Source organism: Cydia amplana, chromosome 3, assembly GCF_948474715.1.
Source record: "Cydia amplana chromosome 3, ilCydAmpl1.1, whole genome shotgun sequence".
NCBI classification, from domain to species: domain Eukaryota; kingdom Metazoa; phylum Arthropoda; class Insecta; order Lepidoptera; family Tortricidae; genus Cydia; species Cydia amplana.
This window is the reverse complement of record NC_086071.1, coordinates 11,297,905-11,325,531: the sequence shown is the minus strand read 5'-3', so window position 1 is coordinate 11,325,531 and position 27,627 is coordinate 11,297,905.

Genomic DNA, 27,627 nt, shown 5'->3' with positions numbered 1-27,627 from the left:
GTATTGTTTGTAAACTATGGGAGGTGTGCTATGATGAGTATTAAAATATGCCTGAGGGCTAATTAGTTGAAACAGCGTGAACCGTAACTATGTTATCTAGTCAATAAGGAACATATTTAAAAGCAGAGCTATGATACTTTTATGTAACCTGTAACATTCCGGTTTGTGACGATACCGCGTCTGACATCGACATCAATCATGTGGCGACTGCTAACCGTAACCGGCCGATAAAGGTACCTACCCTCTGCACTTTTATACAACCAACGACGATTTTTTTGTAGTTCAGGGATTGGCGCTACAAAATTTGCTCTCATCATCTGCTAAAATCTCTGACCTGCTTGAAATTAAAAATGTAAATTTCGATTAGTTTTGACTTCAACGAACGTTAAGAGGCTCATTTTTATGGCTTTAAGAAATATCTAAAGAAGACCAGCATTAAAATTAGACTATTTTGTTTGCCACTCTACAAAAATACTACTCGAAAGAAGTCAGCATCAAAAGCAGCGGATTAAACAACGCGTCAAATGTTCTGTAACAGCATAACAAGAAATTTGGTGATGGTTCTATATGTAGAATAATTAAGACTGTAAGAGATGCTTTTTAACGGAAATTTTAGAGATTTTTATATATGCTGACTACTATTGATGCTGACTGTACCTACATTTCCATGACAACAGCCTAAATATCAGTCAGTAAATAATCAGTCTTAAAAATGTTGCTTAAAATATACTTCTGAGAATTCATATTAGTACCCAGTTATTATTTCAGCTTTTGGATCAAATAGCTTACTGTTTTAGATTAACTCTCTACAGGTTAATTAAATTAGGCGTTGTTAAGATTTTTAACTTTATAAGCCTTCCTCTCCCAACAGTGTTATTGCTTTCGTTTGAGCCAGTCTCAAAAGCAAAGTACTTATTACGAGTTTTGAACATCGATTCTCGATTCGTAGTAAAAGCATTTAAGCAGCGTTCATGTTCCTAGAAACTAAAGCTGAAATCCCGTGCACTACCGAGCCTCGCTATGGAGCTTTCAGAGGCAAATTAGTGCACTATTTCCAAACATCGAATCCTACGTATTCAAGTTATGAGGCATTGAATGCATGAAGCCAGAGTGAAATTATTGCAGCGCGTGTGGAAGCTAGCTGGATGCAAATTCAGTACCTATTCGGGATATACAGATGATTTTAGACCATTTGATTTTATAGCTTAAATCATGGTACGTAAAACAACGAAAATCATTTGAATAAAAATATTTGTAGGTACTGGCCAAAAAGTATTGTAACATCTTTTTTCCCTCTTCGCTACAATAACATTCTTTTAAATCTTTTGAAGCCGAGATGTACTGGAGACGAACTTGTTGAAATTACTAATTTAAATATGAATTCCGAATATTCCGATGTTTGTACTTCTTACGTGTTTTTTATTTATTTATTTGACATTTAGATTTTATTCTAAAAACATTCTAGACTAGTATTTTTTATACAATTTTTTTCATGTTTGACGATCCTTTTGTGAAATTCTTAAATTTGTGTTAAATTTGGTTTTGTATAATAATCCAATATTGCTCTGATAATTAGCTTAAGATAATTTATAAGTATGTTACGATTCATAAGTGCTTGTTGCTAGGCCTACATGAATAAAGTATATTTTGACTATTGACTATGTGCGAAGTGCGCTGCGTATAAATAGTAGGTGAGACATAAAATTATGACAACGCACGTCAAGGCAAAAATTAACAAAAACTGAAGTGCCACTATTCGGCAGATTAGATTGGCTGACAAATGACTAAAAATAGAAATGGGCGACGATAGTCATTTTCCATAGACTAGGAATCCTCTAGACTGAGTTTAGAGCAATTATTTCATGAAACCGATACTGCCAAAAATACGGGGGTGCGGGGGGACGCGGTGAGCGAATCCCGTGCCGTGATTGGTCCGTTCAAAGACACGGACCAATCACGGCACGGGATTGACTCGAAGATGGAGTAAAACTACCGTATAAGTGGCAGAGGGGGTAGCGTTACTATGCTCAGTCTAGAGGATGTCTTGTCTGTGTCATTTTCTATCTGGTAGCTCGTCTGCTCCTACTACGCTTCTTGGTAAAAGACAATGGGTATCATATTTTATACGCATGAATAATCTCTACTTCCGTACTAATTATGCCTATTACAAATGTGAAATGTCTCTTACCTCTTCACGCTTGCACTGCTGAACCGATTTAGATAAAATTTGATATGGAGATAGTTTGAGGCCCGGGAAAGGACATAGGATAAATAAATAAATAATAAATAAATATTAATGGACATTTTTTTTACACAAATTGACTAAGCCCCACGGTAAGCTCAAGAAGGCTTGTGTTATGGGTACTCAGACAACGATAGATATAATATACAAATACTTAAATACATAGAAAACAACCATGACTCAGGTACAAATATCTGTGCACATCACACAAATATTTGCCCTTACAGGGATTCGAACCCAGGACCGCGGTTTCACAGGCAGGGTCACTACCCACTAGGCCAGACCGGTCGTCAGGATAGTTTAAATTAATCATGTTCATCATTCCACGCAGACGAAATCGCTGGCAAAGGCACTCGTGTCAACATATAACGGCTCTTAAGAAAGAGCCCGCTAAGAGGCAAGCGGGCGAACAGTGTAAGCTTATTAACATGAACAGGGCCCAGGGATCCGATAGCCACCCTTCGAGCAGGAAACCCTAATAAACCGTTGTACCTAAAACGTCTCTAGCACATAATTCTGTCAACCAAAATCAGAACCTTTCGTTCATAACTTATATTATTCTTTCTACCATTTTAAACAGCCTTGTAACAAGCCTGTAACAATAATTAATTATCTACGTCATTTTTCAACGATGACTGTGGCACCTTTGTACAGCAATAATAACCCGCCCGACTCCCTGTTAAATTCACGGCCCGAACAAAGGGAGTTCACCTGTCAAATACGAAGACAATTGAATCCTTGACAAGCGTTTAATACTAATAAACAACAGGAATGTATCAAAATGAGTAATAAACTTAATAATTGATTTTACGCCGACAACCTGCTCCAAAATTAGCATTATTCTCCATTACAGGCTAATTCGAACGTACACTGACATCTGAATGATGTCATTTAGATATCGTCCGTCTCGCTCGCGCCAATACATGTACGGACAAGTAGGAGCGAAATGCACGATAACTGAATGGCTCAATTTAGATGTCATTTTGATGTCAGTGTACGTTCGAATTGGCTGTCAGACAAATAGGTATTTCTTATTAGAGGATTTATGTAAATACCTCGCCATCAAACGTCACAGTTTGGCGAGTTATATAGAAATTACAAAATGTATTTTTCTTTATCTTTAATTAAATTAAAATAAATACGTACGAATTTACATGTTGCGGCAGGGATGCAACATGTCGAACGTGGTTCGCGTTAGGCCCTCTGGCAACCTTACTCACCGGCAGTGGCTTCTGAACTGAGAACGCCCTCTGAACATATGAAAGCCTTTGAAATTCCTCTTAAAACCCCTTCAAAATAAAAGCAATTAAAACCATTGCAATCGATCATAAAAAGTCGTCTGAGACAATAAGAAAGTTGGCTAGAATTGCCTTCGCAAACGTGCTGTGAAATCGTAACCAGAAATGGAATGCAAATATTGGAGCCGGCAGCGATGCAGTAAAAGTGGAATATAAAAGCTTTTTATGCACCGACATGCCCGATCTAGGCGGCACAGAGTAACAGGCTGGCTGTAGGGATTTCGTGGAAGCGGCATATGCCGAGATTTGGCGCATGATAGATCCTGATACAGACTAAAGAGAACTGGCCTGGGAACTAGCTGAAGCGCTGGTGGCCTAGCGGTAAGAGCATGCGACAGTCAGATGTCAGTCGCTTTTGTAAAAACTTGTTCAACGTAATTTTGATACTTAAATAATCTACAACATTTCCTGAAACTGTTCTTATACGTCATTTTTTATAATGTACCACTATAATTTTTTGATGAATTTTTAAAAACTGCCCCTTCTCGTCATATATTGCCGGAGACGCACGCTCGGGACCTCATTATTAAAAGGCAAGATGAGAAAACGTGCTAATAGAAACCAATACTTGTTATTTAGATATTACGTAACAAAAGGTGTACAATTTCAACGACTAAATCTATCAATTTTACACTTTGGCTCTAAAATCGATAACGGGCTTTTAAAATAACGAACAAAATGAACAAGAACGCTGGCGATTGTGTGTAAATTATATACTTAATACTATTATCAAGTATATAATTTAAGCCCGGTCTCCCAGATAACTATTTATCTGGGAGACCGGGCTTTGCTCGGAAAACATATAAAAACCCAAAAGCATAGCTAGATCGATTTTTCGCCCCCGAAAACCCCCATATAGTAAATTTAATCGATGTCGTTAGAGCCGTTTCCGAGATCACCGAAATATAAAAATATATATACAAGAATTGCTCGCTTAAAGGTACATATAAGATACGTTTTGTACCTACGTGCTAGATACAATAAGTAATTATTTAACAAAAATCAAAACATCTGTAGCAAATTCATCAAACAATATGTGTATGGAAGTGTGTTACCAAACGGCAGCGCGGCAATTATAGACGTGATTAAATTAATAATAGATATTCTAGTAGACAGTCTAACATAGCGCGTGGCCAAATAAAGGTTGCCTAAGGGAAGTTTTTAATGACGTCCCTCGCGGGACTACTGTGGACACCGAACTCGTTAATGTTCACCCCTTTTTATGGTTAACACAAAGAACATTCATATTTAACTACCCGCTCTAAGGGAATATTTTAATAATTCTACCTACTAAGCACTGTCATAGAACGGGGATCTGAGTCCTACTGCCGTATTCGAACTTCAAGATATTCACAAGAGACGACACGTACTAGATCCATTCTAGATACGTTATAGTTTAGATTTCAACTAGTTCTCTTTTGCAGCGCAATTCGGGCAACCAATGTCACTTTTACGATAGATCGTGTTAGATATATATTAGATGTGAATTAGATCTCTAAGTGATATCTTGTGGAAATCGTTCAAGAGTATCTCCAGAATCGCGGAAATGTCAAATTTGACAGGTGGGGCATTTCATATGAAGCGGACAGGAAAAAAAAAGTGAGGTTCCCGAATTTGTTTATATTTGGTTTAGTTCTTCTTCTAGTAGGTATAAAACCGGACGCCAAATATTTTTTATATATGACGTTTATTTTAAAAATTATGAGCTTTTCAAAAATTACCGTAATTGAAATTCCGATTTTTTTAAACTCGAATATCGAATAATTTAAATATATAACTTAATATTAAACCAAGCGTTTTGTATAGAATTTTTAATGATCTTTTCAGCGAAGAAATCAATTTTGAAAAATAAATAAAAAATAATGGTTAAAACCGGAAGTAAACTTTTCGAAACCATTTTTCGAAAACTTTGACCAGTTTTTTTTTATTTATTTTTATCTCAAAATATAGCCCTAAGTATGTACAAAATACACTAGAAGTTGCAGAATGGGATCTCTATTAGTTAAGACAATAGGTCAATAAATGTACATACATGTCGCCCTGAGTGCGACGTACCGTACTGGTATACATACATATAGCAGCTGTTTAGCTTATAATTCTTATTGTAAAATAATAAAAATTATGAAATAAACTGGTTAGAATTGTTGACTTTCTTATTTCATTATGTTATGATTAGAATTTACCAGCAGTCTTACTGAATACATGTTCTTATAAGTAAAACAGCTGCTATATGTCTGTATGTCGCAGGGAAATTATCAAAACAGAGATTTGATCAAATCACGCAGGATGTTAAAATGGCGAATCCATATCATCATTTCCCTAGAAAAATTCAGTCATTTGACCAAATCACTGACTCTGTTTAGTGAAAAGACAAAATCGGCCAATAAACGCGAAACGCTTTTTCATTTCACTAGATTTGTTTAGGAATTTGACAAAATCCCTAACCACGACAGTAAGTTGACGAAACGAACTTAAAAAGTCAACTAGTTTTATCATTTCGCTAAACAGGTTTAGTGAAATGATAAAGTCTCAACTGGAAGATGGTATATGGTGATTTGATTAAATCTCTGAACGGTTTAGTGAAATAACGAAAGCAAGTACAGAATACAACAGTTTACTTTACAGTTAAGCGATTTGATCAAATCTCTGACTAGATTAAGTGAAAATGTTTGAAATTATGATGCCGACAGATGTACCGATTTGGTACGGATAATTTTAAATACCTATTTAAAACAATCCCCGGTACATTACTTCCATCTAATGAACCTCTGTCTACCTTAGGGACGTCCATCAACACGCTTGATTTGATTAGCAACTCTTTAAATTTGTGCAGAGAAGTCTCTTTCATTTTTTCAGCCGATATTTTCAAAAATTTTCACTTAATCTAGTCAGAGCTTTGATCAAATCGCTTAACTGTAGAGTAAACTGTTGTATTCTGTACTTGCTTTCGTCATTTCACTAAACCGCCGTTCAGAGATTTAATCAAATCACCATATACCATCTTCCAGTTGAGACTTTCTCATTTCACTAAACTTGTTTAGCGAAATGATAAAACCAGTTGACTTTTTAAGTTCGTTTCGTCAACTTACTGTCGTGGTTAGGGATTTTGTCAAATTCCTAAACAAATCTAGTGAAATGAAAAAGCGTTTCGCGTTTATTGGCCGATTTTGTCTTTTCACTAAACAGAGTCAGTTATTTGGTCAAATGACTGAATTTTTCTAGGGAAACGATGATATGGATTCGCCATTTTAACATCCTGCGTGATTTGATCATATTCCTTAGAGATTTGTTCAAATCTCTGTTTTGATCATTTCCCTGCGACATGTATACCAGTACGGTACGTCGCACTCAGGGCGACATGTATGTACATTTATTGACCTATTGTCTTAACCAATGGAGATCCCATTCTGCAACTTCTAGTGTATTTTGTACATACTTAGAGCTATATTTTGAGATAAAAATAAATTAAAAAAAACTGGTCAAAGTTTTCGAAAAATAGTTTCGAAAAGTTTACTTCCGGTTTTAACCATTATTTTTTATTTATTTTTCAAAATTGATTTCTTCGCTGAAAAGATCATTAATAATTCTATACAAAACGCTTGGTTTAATAATAAGTTATATATTTAAATTATTCGATATTCGAGTTTAAAAAAATCGGAATTTCAATTACGGTAATTTTTGAAAAGCTCATAATTTTTAAAATAAACGTCATATATAAAAAATATTTGGCGTCCGGTTTTATACCTACTAGAAGAAGAACTAAACCAAATATAAACAAATTCGGGAACCTCACTTTTTTTTTCCTGTCCGCTTCATATGAAATGCCCCATGTTAGATCTTAAACATATCGTTATCGTATCTTGGCGATGTCTAAAAGATATCTTTTAGATGTCTATTACAAAATCCGAATCGGGCCCATATTTTTAACCGGCTCTGGGGATACAACCCCTTCATACCTTAAGACTCGCTACGAAGTGCTGGAAACCATCGCAAAAGCGAAGTCCTGGCAGAGGGGTGTGGTAGGAATACGTCTACAAGGTGTACGTCTACATAAAAAAACAGCTGTTTTGCCAAAATGATATGTGCCATTCTCAACCAAAAGGGTACTTGTTGTCGGTTGTCAATAAGGCGCTATTTACTTTATTTAATATATATTTACAATATTTACAAAGGTATTACATAAATTTTAGACGAAACCTAATGTCACCTGGGGCATAGTCCCCAGGACGTTTATTTTAAATTATGTACCTACACATGTGCCTGCACTGCACCTCCTAGTTATAGTTTAGTTTTAAGAAACATTTGCTGTGCCCTAACAGGGTTCATGTGTGAACTTACCCTGATGTAATATCTGTCCTGTACTCGTACCACATGATTATTATGCAATAAATTATGAATTATGAATTAATTATGAATTATGAATGACACTTGCCGCATTTTCCCGCTGTATTGTTAAACTCAGCCTTTGGGCAAAATATGACCCCGCTCGTAGGTCGCCAGACACCCCAACAAGTTTTCGGGAAATATCCTTTATTAATGTTTTGGTGTCTGATGACCAAGGCCCAAAAGTCTCGACCACAAGTGCCGCAAATTCGTAATAATTTTTCAGAAATGCGTATTTGCGGCACTTAACAGTCTGGGCGTCGTCAGCCGCTGCACCTGTACGGTTACCATCAGTTTGTCACTGACATAAACGCCGTCGAAAACGTAATTTACTTTCTATACATCCCGTTTGCACTAATATGCGAGTGCGAGCGAGATGTATAGAAAGTAAATTACGTTCTCGACGGCGTTTATGTCAGTGACAAACTGATGGTAACCGTACTGGCCTTCTGGCAGAGCGCCGGACACGGGACGGGGCCAGTGTGTCTACACAAGTCACGTCCCATGCCAAGGGCCGTCCCAGAAACCAAGGCACGAGCGTACATCCGTCGGGTACTTCCATATAGCTACAATTTGAAATCAACATTATTGACAAGCGACAATGTGTCACCTTTTGGTTGAAAACGTCACATATTTCGTTTTACAAATTACATTATGAGCCTTCCTGCCTAAAAGTAATATGTATTGCATTTTAGATACGTAATAGGTAAGTTTTCCAAGAAAATTCATCATAACCATCGCATATTTATTCACAAAATCACATACATATCTCTATCATTGAGAAACAGGGGAACAAATAAATAAATATTGAGCTCATGTCGACTTAAAAAGAACGAGTAAGTATGTTTTCAATTCGACTTTATGGTTTGGTATGTTTATAACGTGATTTATCATCCAATTCTGAATAGATTTTAGGTTTTTTGTTTGATTCTTCGGAGTCATTTGCCAAATATCAGGAAAATATGTACTTATCTGCCAATTTAGGCGAGATATGCCTATGCCTATTTGGTGTAAAGGTCCATTGATCGACAGTTTAGTAAACGGTTAAAATTCGGACTCTATTGCCTAGGCAATAAGAGTGACGACATTTTGACTAAATCTCAGTTCTGTAATGGAATTCCGCTTGGTACCCATGCCCATAGAACGAAACGAAGTTCATAGAAATATCTATCTACTTAATAATGTCCCAATTCTCAACTCTGTTGGTTTTTGGCCCATTTTGACGCATAGTCCTTCACAGGATATACAATTTAACTGAAAATATAACAAATTGACAAAAATGTTTACTTAGCAAATTTTTTTTGTAACTAGCGACCTGCCCCGGCTTCGCACAGGTTAACAAATTATACATAAACCTTCCTCTTGAATCACTCTATCCATTAAAAAAAAACCGCATCAAAATCCGTTGCGTAGTTTTAAAGATCTAAGCATACATACAGACAGACAGCGGGAAGCGACTTTGTTTTATCCTATGTAGTGATAACTGAAAAACTACTAATATTTCATAAAAAAATCACATCTAAGGTTGTATGGAATTGTAAAATACTAACAAAAGTCAAGTTTTCTTAAACAGGAATCGGAAGAGAGTAGGTAAGTAAAACTAACTAAAGTGATAACGATGTTTAGCACGCAACGGCAAACCATCGGTGGACGTGTGAGGTCCACACAAAAGTAATTAGAAAAGTTCGTTTACGAACCCTCCCGTTCGCACCTCGTGGAACACGGTGGCGCAACTTGCCATGTAATCCCGCGAATGTCTGTTCAACATTTAATTAGTGTAGACACTGTTGTAAGACCGACTTCCCTAAAACTGTCGGGCTACGAAGGACCTTTATGTTTTGCTGGCGTAAAGGACTTAAGTAGCTTTCTTATTGTACAAATTTGAACTCTAGCCGGTCGGGACAAAAACGGTTTTAAATTGATGTTTTTTTGTAGGAGCAATATGAAATGTGAAGTAATTCATCAAATGGCAGTCGCAATCACGGTCGGGTGACGAGGTGGGTGCGAACCTTGCGCATTGCGCAGCGAGCTCGCGGAGGTCAGCGGGATTTATTACTTAATGGAGTCTTCTGTAAGGGATTCCTACAGAATACCTTTCTGGATTTTGTAATACTGTAGCGTCAGTACGGAACACGGAGCTAATCCGTGAGTTGAGATGTTGACGCGCCAGTGTAAGTTTCGTGTTTAGTTGATAGTGTAGGTATGATGGACATTTTGTTATCATATATAATATAATTAATAGTCGATCCATACACATAATTAATTACTGGAAAACACATTTTAGTTGAATAACAAAAATATATTTTACAAAAGGAACAGTTAAACAAATCTACATTATTAAGTTTTTCATTTTCGTAAAAAAGTTTACAAGCACGTCAGTTACAATTTGTGCATAGCATATTCTACCTTAGGGAAATTCAAACATTTTTTCTTCTGACTATGGCGCTGACGTTTAGAATTAAATAAAAAATATACATATGGGTGATTCTTATTCTTATGCATTGTTTGTGTAACACGTAAGAATAGCATGTATTTTTGTGAAAATAAGTAAACTCTATATCAATATACTTAGCAATTTACCTCTAGTTTTAGGTCAACCTAAATGTATTGTCCTAAGAGGTTTAGAAACATATTTAAAAAAAATTACAAGTGCGAAATGTCACGGACCGTGTAGTGTGACTTCCCCAGATTTTGTGATATTTGGTTTTTTTTTTGAAAAAATATGAAGTGATTTTGCAATATTTTTTATCAAATATTAAACACTAATCCTTGTTCTACAACACTGTTTAAAAATTGTATGGATTTATAACGATTTTATATAATTTTAAACAACATACATTTTGTGATTAGTTTTCGCGTCACCACCGCGTGTGGTAATATAAACATGCAGTACTCGGTAGAAAATTATCTTTACTACTGGCAGCCTTATTAAAGTTTTTTTAGAACAGCAACACTGTGTTGTTGTCAGGTTTACAAATGGCTGAAGAGAGAAGTTTTGTCGAAAATTATTTATTTGTGTTCATTTGAAAAAACGGTCAACCTTAACGCGTCACCGCCGTGTTAGAGTTTTAAAAGTAAGTTGCAGTTTTACGTTATTGTTTGTAACATAAGATATACATTGCAGATTAAGCTAATTATTTAACATTTGCAAAATCAAAGGAAATGTTTATGTAATATCGAACATGTTCCAAATTATCACGACCGTGGCCTCAAAAATCTGTCACCGCCACGGACTTTTGAGTCCACGTTCGTGATATATAGACACGTGGTCGTGTCATTCTTAATTCGTTTGATTAATTTAGAGACATATGCACTTTTCAGAAATGCATGTTTATTAGCTACAGATCATTTGCTATTATTGCCCGACTGCCAAAGCAAAAAAAATGTTTTTCGCTTGTATGTATGTATGATTTGTATCGAATTCTTTGTCACGCTCTACAGCCTTTATAGTTTGACGGATTTCAACGTCTGAGCTATCATTAGGTTTGTCGTAGTCATAGGAGTGACTTAGGCTATGTTAAAATAACTATATAAATCAAAATAGCCGAGTTGGCCACCAAAATGCCGAAATGTCACGACTGAGGGATACTTTGTCACAACCGTGTTTATGTACTCATTTTATTAACCTTTCCTGAGGGTATTAAGCTGCACCATATGAATCAAAAAATTGCTTTTTGTATGTACTTTTGATATATGTAATAATATGTGAAAAATAAAAACTTTTACGAAAAAAAATTTTTTTGGACACAATTTAAGAATCACCCATATGTAAAATGTATATCTACACACCGCGTCACATGAATAGGACCAGCATATTTTTCGATGTTATTTAAGATACGAGATAAAATAAATATGTAAGAATGGTACGTATAAACATCTTTAGGCACGTGAAGTTTAATTATAAACAATTGAACTTAACCGCCCAGCGTGACCGCGAGCGACGCTTACGTTGGTAATATTGGGACGCGTCACTTGAATACGACCAATAACTCCCCTCCCCACGCGGCCTCAGTTGCAAAACAAAAACGACACAGAGCGCACGTATTACGCGTATTTAAAGTGAACAACATCAAGTAGTGACGATATAAATTTTTTTTTTATTAATATGGGTCGGAAAAAATGTTTGAATCTAGAGGAAACAGGAAAAATAAAAATTCTTTGTGAAGAGGGCTATTCCTTAAGAAAAATCGCAAAAAAAATAGGGCGTTCACACCAGGTGATAAGTCATTTTCTTGACGATCCTGAAAATTATGGTAAGAAATTCAAAGGCCGTACCAAATTCGCTACAACTGAAAGAGAGCGCCGAGCAATATTACGCGAAGCGTCGAATTCTACGCTAACAGCCGGACAAATAGCCCATAATGTTGGAACTGAAGCATCGGTGAGGACTGTTCAAAGGGTTATACGCAATTGTTCACATTTAAAACGTTTGAAAATGAAGAGAAAGCCATGTTTAAAAAAGCAACACTGTACGGAACGTCTTCGGTTTGCACGAAACAAAATGCACTGGACCAAAGAGTGGCATAAAGTTATATTTAGTGATGAAAAAAAATTTAACTTGGATGGCCCCGACGGGTATTCTTACTATTTTCATGATTTACGAAAAAATGAAATAATTTTATCGCGTCGGCGAAATGATGCAGGCTCAGTTATGGTCTGGGATGCGATATCATACAACGGACCGATTGATTTAGTAGTGATACAAGGTAGACAAAATTCTAAAAGCTACATTAATCTTCTAAAAACTGAAATATGTAAGTTTAGCAGTATCACAGATGATGAAAATTTCATTTTCCAACATGATAATGCCAGCATTCATAGAGCACATGATGTCCGTCAGTGGTTTCAACAAAAAAATGTCGACGTTCTCGACTGGCCATCACTCTCCCCCGACCTAAATATATTAGAAAATGTATAGGGGTGGTTGTCACGTGAAGTTTATAAGAATGGTAAACAATATAACAACAAGCAAGAACTCGAGAAGGGTATAAAAAGTGTTGGAGCAAACTACCGATTAAATTCATAAGAAGTCTTTATGAGTCAATGCCATCTCGGATTTTTGATTTAATTCAAAAGAAGGGAAAAAGTATTAATTATTAATCAACATTTATTTAAATAAATATTATTCAATAAGATTTTTTTTTGTGTTTTATTTAATGGTCGTATTCAAGTGACGCGTCATAATTACCTACCAGCATTGTCACAAAGACTCGCTGAGTCTTAAGAAGTTCGATTGTTCATAGTTAAACTTCACATGCCTAAAGATGTTTACACGTACCATTATTATATATTTATTTTGTCTTATATCTTAGATAGCAAAGGAAAATATGCTGGTCTTATTCATGTGACGCGGTGTGTATATATGACTTAGTCACTTTTTTCTTTAGTACACTTAGGTATATGTACTACCATACCTACTTAGGTATATGAGGTCATATACCTACTTAGGTATATTGACATCTATTTCAGTTTATAACGGGACCAAGGGCCAACAGTTTTTCGTCGAATTTATTGCAATTTTCCAATAGGAAACCGGCTGAAGAATATTTACGACATCAATCTGGATACGTCTGGTGGCCCGTCTCTTGGATTTATGGTCTCCGTGTTTAAACGCAAATTCCCACCCCTCAAATCCACAACCTCTTATGTTGTTCTATGTTTAATTATAAAAACAGTCTTCTAGTTTACCCAGTAAAGTTTAAATTAGCATGACTTAAGAACAAAATGAGAGCTTGTGAGGCTGAGAAGCCGATTTGTTCCCAGACGCAGCACTTATTGAAATTGGCTGATTTACTTAAATCACATTATCGACAAGCGTAAAAGGATTGAGCGCGCGCGCGAAACCTCATGTTTTTACGCTTTTCACAGTTTACTCGGTTTATTTTCTTGAAAGCCTGCGTATGTGAAAATAAAATAGAACACTTTAGCAACATTGTTTCATTTTAACATAGTAGGGAGTGTCATTGTCATTTAAAAGTGTCTTATGACGCACTATATCTACTCACTTTGTTTCAAATAATGTCCTAAAAATGTCATGTTATGAATCCCAAAAAAAAAAGCATGTAAGTAACCGATTTGCAAGACCGAAGTGATCCCATAAGTCTTCCGTGAACAAAATTTCGTACGGAACACTAAATAACATATTTCTCATAACACTATATTAACATAACTTCTCGTTGAATAATGAACAATCGGTTTATCAGTCATATAACGAAATGTTTATGATTACAAATAGGTACTTACAGTTAGGACGTGCCACAAACTTGACGAAGCCTCGCGCATCGCGATCTGACATTAGTACCTTAGTATGCGACTCCAAAACTAATAAACCTAGAACTGTAAAATTTTGTTTTTATGCATATCGTTTATTATGCATTTCGGATGTACGTAACTTAAAATAATACAAAAAATACATTTGTAGTTATAACTTAAAATTAATATAAAAATAAAGAATGTCTTAATAAACAAGATTCCATTTACACAACAAACAGTCGTCCAATTCTACTCGGCAAATCAGCCTTGAAAACGTTAGGTAACCAAAAGTGCGATTGCATAATTACGTGCGGAACACTAAATAACATATTTCTCATAACACTATATTAACATAACTTCTCGTTGAATAATGAACAATCGGTTTATCAGTCATATAACGAAATGTTTATGATTACAAATAGGTACTTACAGTTAGGACGTGCCACAAACTTGACGAAGCCTCGCGCATCGCGATCTGACATTAGTACCTTAGTATGCGACTCCAAAACTAATAAACCTAGAACTGTAAAATTTTGTTTTTATGCATATCGTTTATTATGCATTTCGGATGTACGTAACTTAAAATAATACAAAAAATACATTTGTAGTTATAACTTAAAATTAATATAAAAATAAAGAATGTCTTAATAAACAAGATTCCATTTACACAACAAACAGTCGTCCAATTCTACTCGGCAAATCAGCCTTGAAAACGTTAGGTAACCAAAAGTGCGATTGCATAATTATCATATTACTTCCACTTCCAACCCATCACGTGTAGCGCTATTTTATTAATGACAAGATCTCTGTAACTGTTAGGGCACTCTTAACAATAAACATTAACCATAAACTTAAAAGTACGATATGTGCCGCATCGTGCCCCAAAAGGTGTTACGCAGAATAAATAGCCCACCCTCGTGCTCAGATGCCCAGTTTATCTCTTTTAATGTGGCATTCACCTTATATTATGCCACAACGTCCTCTGGGATATGATTCCACGGTAGCGAAACGGCACGGATTCGAAAAATTGTACCGCCATGACTAATTCTAAGCGACATATCTCGCGAGCGATTGTATTATCCTAAATGCGAGCGACAAGGGAAAGGGTTGGTGAGAAAACGGAACAATGCTGTCAAATAGACTAAAAATGGATAGCGTGTCTCGCGTTGGCGGCTTGGATAACTGACGCACTTTGCCGATATCCCTGGTAATACATATATGTAGTATATTACCAGAGGAATATATCGGAAGCATGTCTTATGTTGCTTTTAATCTTGTATGATGAAATAAATAATGGGAATGTGATGATAAACAATAAACAAATTATTCAAATCAACAACGATCGCTTGTTTTTTGATTCTAAGTATGCTGCTGAGCTACCTAAAAAGTAAAGTACATACAACAAATCAGGGAATCAAATATTTTTAGGATATATTTTTAAATTTCGTACTGTTCAGTTTTATTCCATATGGATATAGATCAAATTTAGGGAATATTAGTAATAAAAATATTGTATACATGGTATAAAAGTAAAACGTCCATAGTTTGTCGAAATTACTTATTTAGCTTAACCACTTAAGTACATAGTTGTTATCCAACCAAATGAAGTGTATTTTTCTGCTTATAGGAATTTAATGCTTGTGATTAGGTAAGTATAGGGAATTGTATGCAGATTTATCAATCAGTATCTGTGTTGTACACAAAATCAAAGCAAGACATATATGGTGACAGTAACAGTTTTCCATTTTATTTTAGTTCTAATTGGAGTTTTCTTTTTCTATAAATTATTTAATTAGGCTTAAGTACAGCCTACCGTACTCGACCGCTTTATAAATTACATAAGTTATTTCGTCCTCTCTGTTAATTTCAGGCTCAGACCAGATGGACCAAAAATAACATAAGTTTTTAGCAAAAATTTCATTTTTGGTACAAGCTTTTGTCGCTGACTACTTTTAGAGTTCCTATGGCCACCCCCTGTCTCCATCATCAGCTCGATGTTACCATAATATTGCATTGTCACCCGACTTACATGTACCTATGCAAATTTTCAGCTTCTGTAACCAGGATGTGGGTCAAATTTAACTTGCAAGATTTGACCCGTACAAACATAGTTACATACTTACATAGGTACATTGCAAGTTAATAAAAAGCGGCCAAGTGCGAGCCGGACTCGCCCATCAAGCGGTCCGTATTTAGGGGATTTATGAAGTACATATTAAAAAAAACTACTTACTAGATCTCGTTCAAACCAATTTTCGGTGGAAGTTTGCATGGTAATGTACATCACATATTTTTTTTAGTTTTATCATTCTGTTATTTTAGAAGTTACAGGGGGGGGGGGGACACACACACATTTTACCACTTTGGAAGTGTCTCTCGCGCAAACTATTCAGTTTAGAAAACAATGATATTAGAAACCTCAATATCATTTTCGAAGACCTATCCATAGATACCCCATACGTATGGGTTTGATGAAAAAACATTTTTGAGTTTCAGTTCTAAGTATGGGGAACCCCCAAAATGTAATGTTTTTTTTTCTATTTTTGTGTGAAAATCTTAATGCGGTTCACAGAATACATCTACTTACCAAGTTTCAACAGTATAGTTCTTATAGTTTCGGAAAAAAGTGGCCGTGACATACACGGACAGACGGACAGACATGACGAATCTATAAGGGTTCCGTTTTTTGCCATTTGGCTACGGAACCCTAAAAAGCTTGTAAAATAACTTTCGTCACGGTAAAAGCTTTTTCACATACATACTTGGTAGCTGCAATGCACTTTTATTTGGTCTTGCTCCTACATTAGAATAACCTTCCCACGGTGTAGAGAGGACACTAGGTAATTACCGAATAGTAGTTTAGATAAATAATTATAATAAGTGAAGCAAAAATGCACCCAGCTGCAAAATTATATCCTGGCTACTTCATGAATGGATGTAAATGCAATTTTGCATTGAAATTATTCCAATATAGGTTTGAAAGTACTTTTCTAAAATACCATTAAATTTATAAAGATAAATACTTGTAATTATTTGGACATGACACTGACATTTTTATCAAGTTCGTAACTTTCACATTTTCAAAAAAAAAATTTATACTTTTAGAACTACCATTTCACTTTATTGCTACGAAGTGCGGACTACGCTACGTCGCCACGTAGTGTCGTAGGCAGAGGAAACTGTGCTACGAGCACGCGTATTATGAAATGAAATAGGCATCCACGTATGTAGACTACTTCTTTCTTGTAACTGTGAGTGGGCCCGATTCGAATTTTGAACCAGACATCTATTATAGATATCCATTAGACATCACCAAGATACGACAACGATGTACGACAGAAATGTAAAACAAACCTTAATGCACTGGCTAACTCCAACAAAGTCACACTTAGATGGGTACCAGGGCACTCCGACATTAACGGAAACGAAGAAGCAGACGAACTTGCAAGAAAGGGCGCAGACACACCCCTGGTCGGCCCAGAACCGTTCTGTGGAATCACAAAACGGGATGCATATTCTCTGCTCAGCGACTTAGAAAAAACGAGAGCAATCGATTGGTGAAAGTTCGCTAAAGGACAAGAACACTCGAAAGCTCTAATCAAAGGGTTCAACAGCAAAATCGCTAAGGAGCTTCTAGGGCTCAAAAGGCACAAAACGTGCGCGGTGACCAGAATACTGACTGGATACTGTAAGTTGAACAAGCACATGTTTCAAATTGGCAAGAAACAAGATGCGACATGCAGGTTCTGCCAGGAGTCAGAGGAGACTGCAATGCACATTCTCTGTTCCTGTGGACAATTAATGTCAAAAAGAAATACCTACTTAGGGCGGCATGTATTGCAACCCTATGAGGTACAGAACGTTACGGCCCAAAGCATCTGTAATTTTCTGGATGCAACGGGCATTAGTAATGAACTTTAAAAGGGCCGTCACAATAGATCAATACCTGGTCGACGTGACACTCAAAGGCCCCGTACCACCCCAATAATAATAAATAAATACGACAACGATATTTTTAAGATCTAGCCTGTCAAATTTGACATTTCCGCGATTCTGGAGATACTCTTTAACGATTTTCACAATGTCTAAAACGTCTCAACATACATAACAATGAACTATTTAGTTGGTATCTAGTAGGATATCGTATCGTTCTCTTCTCTAGAACGGATCTTGTTTTCCGAATACGCGTGTGTCCGCTCCTACATCATAAGTCGGGAGATGAAAAACCTTTATACAACTACAATAAGTACAGTTCAGTGAGAGAGACGATGATAATTAAAATCTCGCGGAACGCGGGCAAGATAACTTAATGAGGGTTGACAAATTAGTACCGAGTTCCGTAAGTTGGCAAACATTCGTCGGCTCTCGTTCTCGGGTTCACGACGGATTCTGGAGGCAGCGGTATAAATAAGTACGTTAAAAATTTGGACAAGCTTGAGAACGTCAACATTGTTATTCGTGTGGCTATATACATTATTATACATAGAAGTAAAATTCAACAGAGTATTTTGAAATGTTATGAATTGAAATACGAGTTTTAGAAAACACGAGCGCAACAGACGGAAAGCTGGGGTGGAAACACTTAGGTTTAGAATTTATACAGCAACGGACTCCCTCTAATTGTTTGTGGTGGAGTGATCTGAACGGGAGCTTTGTAGGCGAGACGTAGGTACCTGATAGTTATTGCTTAACCTAATCTGCCTTTGATCTCTTTTTCTACCATTCAAAATTGTACTCCATAAGATGTTGTATTTCTGTAGGAAAATAAATAGGTAACATAAATCTCAAAATTGGTTCATTGTGTTTAGATAAGATAATTTAGATTATAATTTGTCATGTTGTTACCACAGCTTAAGGTTAATGGCGTTAATCGATAATAGACTTCTTCAATAATCGGATGGGATGGAATGAGGATGGGTACCCCGTCGTTCACCAGACGGATACTCACCTGGCGTTCAACACTTAGTCTGCTTAAATATTTTTAGTTAGTTTTAATAAACATAGGTTTCATTGCTGCGAAAATTCATTTTCCGGAGTTCATAAACACTCCTATACGCCTTTTTATGATAAAATGCAAGTAATACCTATCAATGGCAGAATTTTCGGAAATAAGTACATAGTTATGTATGTTAAAATGTATGTAATGTGTAGGTATGTTAAATATTAGAATAAATACTCTGTATACATTTCTTTAAATTTTCAATATTAAGTTCCCTCCAGGTATCGTTGATTGTACATACATCATCATACACTCGGAGATCACATTTTTTATTCTGTTTGTTTCGAATGGATTCATCAAGTATTAACATGCAATATTCGATAAAATGAATGTTCTCGAATATTGCAGTGATTTTGCTTAAATAAATACTATAGAACGCATACAGAATAAGTCCCGCAGTTAACTCACACAACGATAAGTATAAAATGTCTTGGTCTTGACAAGCAAGACGAAGAAAAAAATCTACTTACGTTACGTACCTACGTACGGTTTAACTGCTTACCAACCAAGGTATCACTCGTGACTTAATCTGAAGTACCGTAAAATGGGGTGAGTAGGGTCAAAACTGAAATTCAAACCTCGATAACATTTTATTTTTACATGTGAAAACTGAATAGTGTATATAATTAAGTGTTCCGGACGTTTGTATTTTAGTTTTTATTTTATTTTGGATAGTTCCATTTCATAACTTTGACGATAAAGAGGAAAACCCACCTCACCCCGTAGTGCCTCGTATTTGGGGTGAGAGGTGTTTTCATACAAAGGTGATTTTGAAAGAATGTTGGATCGATTTTTTTTTATTATGCGTATTACTATAGCTCCATTTTAAATTGGAATACATTATTTTTGTAGCAGTAGCCTTAAAATCCCTTCTCACCCCCTTCTCAAACCTTTTTTACCCATTCATAACCCACCTCTCCCCGCGAATCCTACTCACCCCGTTTTACGGTAACTACAAAAAAAAATCCCCCTTCGCCTCCCATACTACAGGTATATTTGTTCATTTGAGTTATATCATTATAATTATGATATGTATAGGATCGAAAGTACGTAAGTAGGATGAGTAACACTGGAGCTAAAAAAGAAAAATAAATATATATATTTTCAGTTTCAAGACATTTAATAGCGCCTACGAGTTTGAGCTAACAATAACTCACTAATATTAATAAATAACTATGTCTAAAATCTAACAGTACCTAACAGTAAGTATGGTATCTGGAATAGGCACTACACGCAACTCAGGCAGACCACCTACCAGCTGGTGGACGACGGTTGAAAAATACCTAAAAGAAGGTCATTTTCGAACAAATTTCGATACCAGTTTATAGGTCATTTAAATAAAGATGTAGCGCAAGACCGCGCTAGATGGAAATTGAGGACAAGGAAGGCCGACCCCAAGTAAATGGGAACAGTAGGAAGAAGAAGAATGGTATCTGGAATAGGCCTCCAAGTCTGCACTTAGTTTCATGAAGGTAAGGATTAAATACGAGAACAAAAGCATTTTGGACGTAATAGTACTAATGTAATAATTTAATATTATTATTTTTATTTAGTGTAATAATTTGCAGAGGCCGGGAAAGGGCAAATCGTGGATGAGCTTCGATTATGTCGGACGACGCGAAGCGGAGTCCGACAAAGAAGACGAATCCACGAATTGCTATTCCTGCCGAGGCATATATAGTGCTTTTCTCCAAACATGCGAGGAAATAGGGTAAAATAATCATTATTTAAGCATCAAGCATCACTCAAATCGAACCTTCACATCAAAAATGTCAAAAACAATTTCCCTCTTTAATTAATTTTTAAAAGTTAAAGGCACAAACTTATTCTGCCATTCAGTACCATTCAATATTCGTTCATTCAAAATATAGTTGGTAAATATAAAACTATACTCATCCTTTTCTTTTGGGTGCTAGTACTAGTGTAAGACAAAGATAGTATGATTATATTTGTCTATGTCAAACTATAATTGTGCAAATATAAGCTTTATGAACACGGATGAGATCCTTAAAAAATATAAATAATTTTTGATTTTATTAAGCAGTATTCGCACGATTATACACGAGCACTACGGTCTTGTAAGAACGAGACATGTAAGGTCGTTTATATCACTATCTCACTCTATCCTTTAGCTTGAAATTATAGCTGATCGGGTCGTCTAGACGCGGCCCGCGGCTATAATAATTGGCTGTTGCGTTTTTATTTTTAAAAAGTAAAAAACACTACAGCAATAAGTTATTACTGTAGTGTTTTTTTACTTCCCGTCCGCTAGAACAGGACAGCGATAGTTTTTATTTTTTTAATTAGAGTTTGACAATAAAGAAGTACTTCCCGTACTATTTTTGCTACAATAAGGTGAACATTTCATGAGCATATTGGAGAAAACTAAAGTTACTTAAATTATTTTACAAGCTTGTTTCGAAATATGTAGTTTCATTGCGATGACAAATAGCCACTTAGCTGATGCGGGCGGGATAAATGACTGAAATTAATTTGAAAATATAGTTTCACATTTCTAATGATTCGTTCAGAGCTGGGATTATATCATCGTAGTAAGTAGTAGTAGTACATTGTGCAATAAGGGAGGCCTGGAGCCCGTTTCTCAAAATCTTGTAACTTGTAATACAAGTGGAAGTCCCTTTCTAACAAAAGCTGTCAGAATGTGACATCGGCTTGTATTACAAGTTACAAGCTTTTGAGAAACGGGCCCCTGCTATGGGTAAACTTGTTAACGGGAGTCAATGGAAAGGGAGTTCTATTTTTACTATGGTGTGAACCATGTGAACCAACAAGGTTGAAAATCAAGCTGTAAATGAGTTATACATTAAAACAGTGATGTATATTTAATGATTAATGTTATTTGCTTTTTGATTAAAAAGTTAATTTGAATCTGTTTCATTATACTTTTACACAATTTTAAATTGTGACTGTATGCCGAATTCGGTTTGTGTTTTTCATGTCTTTACGTCAGACAATAAACAAAATACTTTAAGTTTGCCCTGTTTAACACTTATTTCGCTGAACACTTTAGTTTTTTCTTCAGAAGTATGATGAAATAGTACATTTCGATGCTAGTGCGGAAGGTATGTCATTACTTCACGAGTACCGAGATATCTTGCCACGAGCCGCAGGCGAGTGGCAAGACTCGGGACGAGTGAAGAATGACATTTCCGCACGTGTATCGAACGACGTTTTTTAATACAGTTGCGAAAAAATAAGAAAAACATTGTTAATCGTACACTAAACAAAAGTGGTAACAGTGACAGCTCGGTTAGACGTCGTCTTTAAGTATATTATATCTATGGGCGTTTGGCAGCTATTCCGTTCCATTCAGTCAACTTATTAAGAACGGAATTTTCAATATTGAATATTAAAAAATAAACGTGTTATATTGATGAAGAGGTAAGTAATTAAATATGAAATATGTAATATTTTTCGTATTCTTACATTAACGGTAGGTTTTTATGCTGATTACGACGTTTAAAGGAAACTAATATTAACACTCATCAATAAGTAGTCGTGAATTGGAACAAGTATAAATTTAAAAAAATTGGAAAAGTAAAAAGCACTAGTTCGAGATAACCAACTTTCCGCACGCTAAACAGCTACGTAAAGTAGCACTTTTTGAGCAACTGTATTAAAAAACATTTTACAGTACATATGCTATATACAGTGCTACTTTATCGCCCTAGGGCGTTTTACAGTAGTTACCTACATATGGCCCTTTAAATTTTTGAGGGACCCTTACCTCAAAAATTTAAAGGGCCTATGTAACTACTGTAAAACTTTGTACGATAAACGTGCGAAAAGGTAATTCGCAACTCGTGTCGATTTAAAACATCATCATCATCAATGCCTAATTAAGAGCTATGCTCTTATCGGTGGAGTAATCGCCACTCTTCTCTTTTCTGGGCCAGCCTTTTAACTCCCCCGTACGACACGACAGAAACTCTATCTTTTATTTGGCTGAGATATGTGATCTTTAAGTAGTAAATATAAATAACACTGACAAATCAAACTAAACCGCACAACGTCGTAAACTAGTTCGTTACCGGGGCGGAGACGAACAGCCGCGCAAACTACGCCCCCGGCTTCCCTAAGAACCGAATAATATGCAAATATTCTTAACTCAACGCAATGAGTAAACGTTATACTCGTACAGTATACAATAATACGCACAGTAAACAGTTACTGTGCGGATTATTGTGTAATCATGGACATATCATTTTTCAATTGTTTAGGTAAACTCAAAGAATTGAAAAATGATATGTCCATGATTACACAATAATCCGCACAGTAACTTGTTTATCATGGCACGTCAACCACTAGGAATGGAATCGGCATAATCTTAGATGAACACCTGAAGCATAGAGTGATCAGAGTGGACAGAATTAGCGACAGGATAATGAATATTAAATTGGCGCTTGATGATCAACCGTGTTTAAATGTATTATCTGTTTACGCCCCACAAGTCGGCTGTCCTAAGGAAGAAAAAGACCGTTTTTGGAGTGAGTTAGAAGACGTAATACAGGAAATACCAATGAACGAAAGAAAGTTGATTGCGGGGGATCTTAACGGCCACGTAGGTCGGAGTGCACCTGCAAACTGCCATGTACATGGAAACTTTGGCTATGGAAACCTTAATGACCAAGGAAAACGCATTATAGAACTTGCTTCAAATTTCAATCTTCCAATCATTAACACACTTTACCAGAAAAAAGATGAGCACCTTATTACCTACAAGAGCGGAAAATCATCAAGCCAGGTGGACTATTTTCTGTGCGAACACTCAATGCGCCGATATTTTAAGAATTGCAAGGTTATACCGGGAGAGCCGTTAACATCACAACACCGTATACTAGTCGCCGGCCTGAAAATGCCAAACTGGAACAAAAGGCCCAAAATAAAGCCTCGTCCCCGAATTAAATGGTACAATCTCAATAAACCAGTGGGAGAGAATGTCAGGTCGGAAGCAGATAAACACCTCTGTGACTCTATAGAATGTCAAGATAACGCGAATAATGCTTGGAATCACTTTCAAAGGTCAACTGTAAAAATAGCTGCTAAACATCTAGGTATCACAAAAGGAAAACTTAATATTGGAAAAGAAGCAAGCTGGTGGAACGAATCGATTAAGAAAAACCTAGAAGCAAAAAAGGAAAATTTCAAAAAGTGGCAAAAGTCTGGCTCAGATCAAGACAAAGAAACTTATATACTTTCTAAGAAAATTGCAAAACGTAGTGTTGCCGTTGCCCGCGCAGAGGCACAAGAAGAACTTATTTGCCGTTTAGAAAACTGTACAAATGAAAAAGACATTTTTCAAATTGCAAGAGCGCGACATAAACAAACTCAAGATTTCAAGCAGATAAAGTTTATAAACGATTCCACAGGCAAGCTTTTAACAGATGATAAAGACATACTAAGCAGGTGGCATGAATATTATAGGACTTTGTTTAATGAAGAATTTCCCCAGGAAACATCGAGTCCTTTACCGTATACTCTGGGCCCAGTTGAAGAAATATCACTTGAGGAAGTTAGGGCGGCCCTTTCCGGTATGAAGAACGGAAAAGCCACAGGTCCCGATGAAATCCCAGCCGAATATTGGAAAAAACTTGGACCCAGTGGCATAGCGTGGCTGACCAAACTCTTTAACAAAATCTTATATTCCAAAAAAATGCCAGACATGTGGAGACTTAGTAATCTTGTCCCTTTCTACAAGAATAAGGGTAACGTTGCGGAATGTGGAAATTACAGGGCTATAAAACTAACATCTCATGCTCTTAAGATGTGGGAACGTGTTCTTGTAAAGAGGCTTAGTAGGATAACTAACATCACACCCAACCAGTGCGGCTTTAGAAGTGGTGCCAGTACAACGGACGCGATCCATTCAATCAGGATACTCAGTGGAAAGTACAAGACACTAAAAAAAGATCTTCACCTAGTCTTCATCGATCTTGAAAAGGCTTTTGACCGTGTACCGCGTCAGCTAATCTGGAAAGCACTGAGGGCTCAGAATGTGCCCGAATACTACATAGACCTCATACGGGACATGTACACAAACATAAAAACCCAAATTATTACACCTGTAGGTACGAGCAGCCAGTTTGAAGTCGGAGTGGGCGTACACCAGGGCTCAGCGTTAAGTCCGATATTGTTTAACATCGTTATAAACTTTGTAACTGAACATATACAAAAACCAGCGCCTTGGAATTTATTATATGCCGACGACATTGTCTTAATAGCGGAGTCGTTACCAGAGCTACAGGCTGATCTTACAAAGTGGTGTAACGCTTTGGAAGGAAGTGGACTCAGAGTAAGCAAGCCAAAGACGGAGTATATGTGTTGTAACTTCTCTACTGCTGCACAAACTGGCACGGCCTCAATATACGACATTCCGCTAAAAAGAGTAGAATGTTTTAAATACTTAGGCTCAGTAATAGATGCCAATGGCAATATTCAGAAAGACATCGAGTCTAGGATTAGAACTGGCTGGCTGAAATGGAGATCTCTTTCCGGTGTTCTTTGTGACTCAACAATGCCAATCAAAACCAAGGGCAGGATATACAAAACAGCTGTAAGGCCCGCTATGCTGTATGGCTCGGAGTGCTGGCCCATGCGAAAAGACGATACCCAGAAGTTGCACGTAAACGAGTTAAAAATGCTCCGATGGGCCGGAGGAGTCACACGCATGGACAAAGTGAGAAACGAGTATATCCGGGGTTCCTTCAAAGTTGTTGATGTAGCCTCTAAACTGAGGGAAACGCGGCTGCGATGGTACGGGCACGTTATGCGGCGTGACGAACAACATTTGACCCGTAAAGTAATGGCCATCGAAGAGGGTGGACGAGGCAGAGGACGCCCTCCTGCCACCTGGATCAGAACCGTTGCCAACGATATGAAGACGTTGGGAATAAACCCAGAAACGACGCAAAACCGCCAACTATGGCGACAATGTATTAGGGGGGCCGACCCCGAATAGGGATAAAGGCAAGGAGAGAAGAAGAGGTAAACTCAAAGAATTTAATTTCCGACCCATTTCGTACCTTGTCATATTGACAATCAATAGCAAGTCTCAGACTTCATACTCATACTCACTGTGACAAGGTACAAAAAGGGTCGGAAATTAAATTCTTTGACTGTACCACATTTTCGATTGCTTTATACATAGGTATGTTAGAAATCGCTCACATGACTAATGGTGATGTGTCGCTGGAAGTTACCCCTTTTCTCCGATGACTAACTTACTGGTATTAGTTTAGTATACGTTGCGAGTGCGTACGCATGTTTACATTCGATTGCGCGCTTACTTAACACAACTCAGGAAAAGTTCCTATAAAACGCGCAACTTATATGCTGGAAATTTATTTTACCATTGCGAGAGAAATTAGTATATTATTCTTAAAAAACTAGAGATATGTTAATTAATTGTGCAGAACATTGATGACTGTTTGCTTCCTAAGCCTTCCTGCTAATCTGAAAATATATTAGTCCCTCGCAAAAAAAATCAATGAATGTCTAATATGTATTTATGAAAATGTAATGAATGTCTAATATTTCGAAAAATGCAATGAATGTCTAATATTTCGAAAACAAATGGAGCAGTTTCAAATTATGTTCTGTATTTAAGGAATGTCGGCGTAAGTATGGCGTGGGAGGTCTGTCTGTGTTGCGAAACGTTTAAATGTTTGAATTGATATACACCTCCGGCCCTCCGGATTTTGGCTACCGATGGTGCAGAAGATTAAAATACTTAACGTTGGAATGTTGTTTAGGTACTATTTATGTAGGTATATTCTTAGGTTTATATCCAATTCCGATTCCAATTATTTATTCATAAAATTTACATTATATACGTCATATACAATTACAGATACTTTTTACTACTTACCTATACAATAAATCAATTTTATAATTATGCCGAAACTGGGGCGTTCAAATCCGGCCCTGCGCATGAAATTATCAAATCAAATGCTGCGTATCAAATGTAATTAAAATTTATAAGCTTTAGAATTGGCATGTTTCCTTAATTTTAATTTCGTATTTACTTAAGCAGAAACGTCTGCAGACGATGTTATTATATTAAGCTTAGAAATTTAGTATGATATGGCGCATCGTTTTACACGGGACTCCATGCAGTAGCCGTATAAAAACTCTTACGGTAGATGTCGCTAGGCCTAAGCCTAAGCTCATATGGTGGAAATATTCGCTGTTCTCCGGTGTGCTCTCAGTAGCTCAGTGTCGCTGGTTCGAGCCCCGCCTGACTCGCCTGTGAATTTTTTCACTTTTTATTTATTTCTAAGCTTAATGTTATTTGTGTAGATTTCATGATGTTTTTAGTGATTGTATAAGAGAGCTGCTATTCAGTGATTAATTTAGCTACATGGTGGGGCCAATTTTTGAAATTCGAACGCTCGCTTTCGTGTATTTCGTTCAGCTACTACTACTACACTACC